The sequence below is a fragment of the Nanorana parkeri genome, unplaced genomic scaffold, assembly GCF_000935625.1.
Source record: "Nanorana parkeri isolate BGI_ZX_2015 unplaced genomic scaffold, ASM93562v1 scaffold120, whole genome shotgun sequence".
NCBI lineage: Eukaryota > Metazoa > Chordata > Amphibia > Anura > Dicroglossidae > Nanorana > Nanorana parkeri.
In genome coordinates this window covers 120,948-129,218 of record NW_017306388.1, presented here as the reverse complement: position 1 = coordinate 129,218, position 8,271 = coordinate 120,948, and positions in this window count along the sequence as shown.

The window sequence follows — 8,271 nt, the reverse complement described above, 5'->3', positions numbered from 1 at the left end:
TGTTTGGACCCCTAATAGTTCCCCGAAGCCCCCCAACAGTAAAATAATAATATATAATAATGAAAAATAAAAAATGTATAAATAATAAAAAAAAGCACAAACCCCCCTCCCCCACACACAGATAACATACAAGTGCACCATATTGTGGTGTACGCCAGGCACATGCACTGCAGTGCATTGTTAGAACGCATTGCAGTGCATGATTTTTTTCTTTTGTAAAAAAACATTAATTTAACTGGCAGAGCATGGCAAAGCTTTGCGATGCATTGCCGTGCATTGTGATACCTTGTGTTGTAATTAAATATATGCCTGTATCATTTTATCACAACACAAACACCAACACAGCGCAAAAACCCTTTATAACATAAATCGCTTATTTACAGGTTAGCGTTCCTTAATTTTTTATAATCCCCCTTTCCTCAGCCTCTCACTGGTGTGGCAGTATTAAAGTAAAGTTTTAGGCCTCATTCAGGCGCCATTCACACCAGGGCGGAAACGTTTCACCGTGATTTCCGCACGATTTTTTTACTACCTAATGTCAGAAAGCTCTATCTCAGTCACAGGCCACGGGTCCTTCAACAGGGTAATGACCCAAAACACACTGCTAAAAGCACCCATGAATGGCTAAGAACAAAACATTGGATTATTTTGAAGTGTCCCATAAGCCCTGAACTGGATCCTATCTGACATCAGTGGAAAGAACTGAAACAAGGAGCCTGGAGCAGACACCCTTAAAATCTGAGACATCCAGAGCAGTTTCCTCAAGAACAGTGAGCCACACTACCCATCATTTTTGTCCATGACATTTTGATTTGTTTTATTATTTAAAATATTCTTTTAAATCAAAAGCAAAGTCTGACTTTTATAAAATATGGCATAAACAATGATGGATGCCAATTATTTTGGTCAGTTGCAATCGTTTCAGAGAAAATTGTGGGCTCTTTTTTCATGGAAGGGTACTAACAGATGTGCCCATGTTTAAACCTCTCTGGCTGCCTGTAATGAATGACAATCTCTGCCTGAAGATTATTCAGAAACCAACACCTTGGGAGTGTCTGATTCCTGGTTCCCTGCTGCTCCCAGTGGTACCTCATATGGACCCGTACATCGTTACTCTGTCCTGTAGTGACAAAAGGGTCATAAGGGAACCACTGAGAGCAGTAAGCATGGGTGTGGAATTCCTATAGCCCAACACCCGCGTCATGCAGTTTGGGGTGCCGGGCAGGTGTTTTTTTTATATACATTTAGCCCTGCTTCGCGCAAGCAGGACTAAATGTAGAGCAGGGAAGTCCTTCTGTACAAGTGATCTTGGCCAGCTGTACAGCCGCCTAAGATCACTTGTAAGCAGTCCCCTTGTCATTTCCCCACGCCGGCCCCTCCTCCATGGTCTGTTCCCCTTTCAGCATCCTCTCTCCACCGGCCGCCTCCCTCCCCGCCATGGTTTTTGGGGTCCCTCGCTCTTCTGGGGGACCTGGGACCACGGCAGATTAGTTGAGGTCTGCTCCGTGTGAACACTGAGACAGGAGAGCGGTACTTGCAGCCTTCCTGTCTAAGCTGTCACAGGAGATCGAGTTGGAACTCCTGTTTTGGAAGTGACAGGTTCCATAAAGAGAACCTGTCACCTCCAAATGATATCACATAGGGGATTATTATCTCCTGTGTGATAGCAATAAAGTTAAGAGAGAAAAAAATGTAAAAAGTAAAAACTAATAAAAAAATTATAAAAAATTACAAAAAGTAAAAAAATTATAAAATAAATAAAAATATAAAATGATAAAAGGTAAAAAAAATAACATAATAATTTCAAAAGTATAAAAATAAAAAAGGATAAAGAAGTAAAACAATTATAAAATAGATAAAAGTGTTAAAGTAACAGAAAAGAAACATAAGAATTTTAAAAATAAAATTTAAAAAATTGTAAGAAATTAAAACCAACCCCGCCACCCATGCCATCTGCATGCGAATAAACTCACACATAGGGCATTATGTGTGTGCGCTGAGTGCTGCCCCCGTTCCACTGTGTGCCATATTGTGGCAGTGTGGCGACCACTCCTTCCCCTCTTCCGGTACGGGTGCACTGTCTGTACCCCGTATTGCTGTCCAGTGCAGCCCTGTGCCATGGATTTTAAATTATGCTTGCATACTGCCAGCACTCGTTGGTCAGTGACCGCGATGACCAATGAGAAGTGCTTCTTAGCATGGTTAAATATGGTTTTGCATAAGATTATTTTTCATATCATGACAAGTAGATTGTCCTGAGGGACATGTAGATTAGGCCCCCGCTTTAGTCCTTGGACAAGTAGTTTTTTAAAAAATTTCCACACCCCTGAGTAAGGGACCAGGAAATCAACACTCCCCTTACTGTTTTATTTCTCAATGTGATCCCATTGGGGAGATTCTCCCTCATTGCTTGTCTTTGTGACATCTGTACAAGAAATGGGGGAGTAGGCATCACTGCTACAGTCAACAGGCTTTGAGCTTCCGAGATCATTCAGAATTTATTTACAGGTACACTCGACCTCCTTTTGACCTGCTTCAAGTGGGCTATGCATTCCCATAGACTTTTATAGGAATGCAAAACTCATCTGATGCAAACTGTAGGCAGTGACAGCAAAAGCATATTTAGAAGTTACCTGATAACCCCTCCCCACTCTATAAAAAAATGTGTTTATGTCTGGGAAGATTTACCATCACTTTCTGCACTGACATAGATGGCAATAAATACCTAAAAGATGTTATAACCTTTCCATCCTCTATCCAAAAACAAAATAAAAAGTTTTGGCTAGGCTTCAAATGTACTTTGCAAATAAGGTCCATAATGCAGTGGCATCAGGCCTATGTCTTATAGGAACTATCCTTACATAAGAAACACTCACCTTTATGCAACAGCAAAATTTAAATAAAAAATACACTAAATTAGTTTGAAAACACAGTTGGGAATTCTAAAACAAATGCATGCACCTCAATAAAAAAATAATAATACACAAAGTGAAGAAACTGTCAATGTTTTGTCCTGCGCATGTTTTATAAATAACCCAATGTGACGTATTGAAAGAGTTCTCAGACTAGTTCACGGTCCGGTCTGAAAAAATGCTGCAAACACTATTTTTCCTGACTGGACCAGAACGCAGGCATTGATGTGCCACGCGTTCCCGTGTGGCCGATCGCACTGCGGCCGCACGGGAACAATGTCAGGGTCGTGGCTGTGGTGCCATTGAGTTCAATGTTCCGCCACGCCCCCTCTTACCCCAACACAAAGTAAGTCGGTCAATGGGGCCGGAACGCACTGTGGCTAGTGTGAACTATGAAATCTATATTAATACTACTAAGCCAATTTATTTATTGTATAATTTTTTTAAAATGATTAGCCCAGCAGTGAATGAATGTATATATTTATTTACATTAATTAATTAATGTAAAATCATTTGCTCTTACTTTGCCCTGATGGTGTAGTGGGTAGCCCAGCAACTGCAAGCATCAGAAAATGCAAGCATGTTTTCCACATTCATATTATAACATTTATTTTTAAATATACTGTTTTTAAATTATTGTCCTTGCCCAAGCAGGGTAATGATTTATTTATTACTGCCTCTGCCTGGCCTGCCAGTGCCACAAAATGCCCAGCTCTCACCTGCCTCAGTCAGTCCCAATCCTTGTGCCAGTCTCTGCCTCAGTCAGCGCTTTCCGGATGTCACGTCTGACATTTATAGACTTGTGAGGCACCCGGAAGGAGCGGCCCTTGCGCGATGCAACGTCCACCTGTGAACTGACATACATGTCACGCTACGCGGGCAGGGGAGGAGCCACACGTAACTGATGTACAGACTGTGATGGTGCAGATCGCATAGGAAAATACATTATGGCATTGCCGTATGCCAGAACGTATTTTCCTATGCGATCGGCAAGTTTCTGCAGGCTCAAGGGGCAGCTGCTTTGTGCCTCAAAACAATGACTGGGCCCGGGGCAGCTGCCCCTTTTGCCCCGCGTTAATGACAGCCCTGGGCAGGATGTTGGGAATCAAGGCAGCAGAATTACTTTTCTGGGAAATAAATCAATGTATGCATGGGAGAATGGCAGGAATAGTTCTGTAGTCTACAACACTGCTTGGGATTTCAGTGCAGTATCAGCTCTTAGTTATCATTCCCAACAAGAAGTTAGGAACTCACTGGATTTCTGGCAGGTCAATGGGTATTTTTGCTGTATTTGTAGTGTTTTTAAAGGGATAAAACATGGGGAATGTGTAGCTACTACAGAGATGCACTGCATACATTTTTTTTATTTATTATGCCCTGACATACACTTTACATTTAAACACCTTCCCTTTCACTGATTTGATGTGCAAGTTTTTAGTTGCCTGTATACGCCACCACTTTTTTTCTTTAGATGAATACATGTTGCTAAGAGACATTGCATATTTGAAGGAGGCTTGTGACAAGTTTGACTGATGTCGTTGAATTCTGGGAGAGATAGATAATATTTACTGCAATTCAGTCGGCAGCAAACTCTTGTTCAATTATTAATTCGCTTAAGATTTGTGATTTTTATTGCTGGGAAAGACGTACCAAGGTAATTTATACCGCAGTGCGCAGGACAGCAAATCTCACCAAGAGAGGAATTCACAACATATTCTCAGAAATTAAATGTAGATTGCATAAATGGAAAGTTTGTGCTGAAATCCTAGCAGTGTAGAGCATACTGCACATGTAATAAAGGGAATGCAAGTAACAGTACAGCAGCTCAGAGTGGAAATAAGTGTTTTTACTGTAGTATCTGCAAAACAATAAACATGCGGGATAGAGAACGGTAGCATTGAGCAGTGTGAATCATGACTTCCTAGCAGTATATGGGAACAATATCACAAGCGATAAATGTCCAGAAAGCAGTCATTTGGAATACAGGAGCTGTCCAGGGTGCTAACAATCACTTAAAGTGGAACTATAGGCAAAATCAAATATGACATACTGTATATGATGCATATCCTCAATAGCATTAAAATGGTAGCTTTAGAAGCTCCTGTAGCAGATTTATTACCTGTTATTTCTGCCATAGATTCATTATTTTTCCACTTCCTGTAATGGGGTAACCTCGCTGTTCGATCTAAAGTTAAATCGCAGCAGTTTGGGCTGTGAGTGTCACATGGTTTTTGATTGCACTTTCTTGTGCATCAACATGTGGTCAAAGATGTACGTTTTGCCTGCCATATTTGGGGTGCCATTCCCAAATAATGACACCACAACTGCATCACGTGTTTTTACCATGTTGTGTGATTGAGCACTAATGCCCACACTTTGGCGCGCATTAGCATGCACGGCAAGTGTGAATGGGGGCTGAGAGTAATCAAAAAATTACCGTCTCTCTCTCCAAGTCCTGTCAAAAAAATGATGTCTTCCATAATTAAAGTGATCCGTCTCTGCAGTAAACCACTCAGCTGTAATTCTATTCCACATCCTCTTTATCTTGCTACATTGAAACCACATATGGACCAAGTCCGAACCAATGGTACCCCACGTTAAACATCGAGGGGCACTGTCTCCCCTCCACTTTGCTCTGGAGATATGCGCCTATTAATCACTTTAAAGTATACCTCTTTCAAGTACCTCTTTTGGTCCACACATTTAACCTTTGGGTCCTAGTCTTAAAATGGACAAAATTAGTCAAATTAAAGCCTCCACTTGCGTTTTAGCAGATGGGCTAGTGTGAACAGCCTCTAAGAAATATGAATACGAACCTAAAGTTTTCAATTGAAAATCACATTGTGCAAATTACTCAGAAAGCTAAAAATCCTTTGTAGTCAAAGGCAAAAACTGTAATCCTACCACCCAACCACCCATGCTAGAGAGAGAGAGAGAGAGAGAGAGAGAGAGAGAGAGAGAGATCATAGATTACATGGAAGGTATAACAACAGTTGCCTGGAATTCTTCAAATATTTTATCGCCAGGGATGCATTAGAGCTCCCCCCGAAACTGAAGGTTTTAAGCATCCTCCCATATGTCATGCATTGTGCCAAACTAGTTCTTCCAGCTGTCCTCCCCCCTTTTCGTCAGAGGGAGTTACTACCCTTCTACTTCAGAGAACAGCACACAGGAGAACTCACAATGTGACTGAGCGTCTTTGATTCTGACTCCTAAATATACCTCTGGAAACAAATATAGCGGAATTCTGCTAAATTGTCACCCAGTTCTCACTGTAGAAGTTGCACATACATTTTGGTGTTGATGGTTTGGAATGAATGCCAGTAACACGTCTGTGTTTTGTTCTGAGGATACCTTTGTTTCATGTTGGAGTGTTTTCATCTGATTTATTCGGTATACAGTGTGTATATACAGTATATATATATATATATAGCAAAAGGGTCCAAACCGCTTGGATCTTCCTCCATGTGAGCCCCAAGCTATGATCAGAAGCTGCAGATAACAGTCATCAATCTCTGAAAAATGATGATCTGCTATGATAGAGCATACACACTGGCAGAATGATGGGCAGTCACTGCCCTTTGTTGTCAAAGGCAATCACTAGTGAGACCAATGGATGCAGTGTTTAAAAGTATGTGTGAGCGCAATCCCAAAAATCTTATATTAATATGAACACAATAATATAATTTCAAAAGTTTTTTGTAATCTGCAGCTTCCATTAAAATAATACCCAGTGAGTAAAGTCCTACCATGGAGGTCCTTGTTCATGCACTTCCTGTTACATTGTGACAACGCTCTGTCCCTGTCCCCCAGTTCTGCTCCTGTGTTATCACCCTATCGCAAAATATGTGTTGGCTTGCCAAAAAGGAGCATGCAGGGTGCCCTCCACAGCATGCCATGTAACCTGGGCAGGCTTCTGTGAAGCGGGACTGGCCTTTCCTGCAGGGAAGGAGGACGCAGCAAGATTGAGGCTACAAGTGGCTGCTTCATTGCACAGGCCACTAAACAATCTCATGTTTAGTTTACTAATTTGTATTGAGATTGTAGTCCATCATGGGAGCAAGCTCGGAATGGTGGCTACTTTACAACACACAGGGACCATGGGGAACAAAAGTAGCCCCCTCCAGAAGAAAGGACTGTGTCCGCACCAATTCAGAGATGATTTGAGGATCTAGAGATGATTTGAGGATCTACAGCCGAGTGATACACAAATAAAATAAATTTTTGTTAATAGTCCAGGTACATGAATGTATTTTTAAGATTTAACTCCTGAGTTTAGTGTCACTTTAAACAGTTCACCACAGCAATCTGCGTTCACCCCGATTGCTTGCGTGATATGCAAACTGCAAAACAGTCTCTGCAGTTTAAGCTGTAAGATCAATGTCTGTCTTCCACAAAAGATATATCATTCCAACAGTTGTTAGTTTAAACAATAGTTCAATGGTCATACCAGATGGCATCCAACAACACTGCCATACACAATTGTCATGGACAGGTTTTCACAGTGTACACATGTAGGAGAGTGAGTAAAAAAGTATCCGCGTTCCGGTTATATTAAAACGTCTGTTGGCCGCACTTTCTTATCAGCGCTTTCCGTTCAAGGCTACTGTCTCCCCATTCACTGCTGTGCAGGTGTGAACGCGTTACATCAGTACATTTGTAATTGCAGTGCGAGAAAAAATGGATGCCCCACTTGTGACTTGTACAAAAGAAGAGTAGCGTGCAGTGATTTGTTGTTTGTGGTCTGAGGGTGTGCCTGGTGTCGGTATTTATCGAAGACTTTGAGGGGAATTTATCAAAACTGGAGCAGACAAAATCTGGAGCAGCTGCCCATGGCAACCAATCATCCTCTCTCTTTCATTTTCAAATCTTACCTGACCAGAGTGAAGAAAGAAGCTGAATGGTTGCCCTGGGCACCTGCTCCAGATCTTGTCTGCTCCAGTTTTGATAAATGGAGAAAGTGTTTTGTTGTGAAGAAGTGTGTATGAATGGATAGAGAAGTTTAAGGAAGGTCGCACAGGTGTTACCCATCAAGAAGGAGCCGGACGCCCATCCGCGTTCGATGACAACATTAAGCGTACACGTGAGATGATTCTGTCAAATAGATGAGTGACAGTAGATTATGTGACCTTGGTCCCCTGAAAGCAGCCCTACAAGGACGAAGATTCACCTCTGATAAAGAAGTGAAGACATCGGTGTATTCGTCGCTCGCAGCTCAGCCTAAAACATTTTATTAATGAGGGAATACGAAAGCTTGTAGACAGAAGGACAAAGTGTATAGAAAAGCAAGGAGATTATTTTGAAAAAATATGTATTTTTTAAAAGTTGTTTAAAGTAAATTCTACAGCCAGAGTGTGGA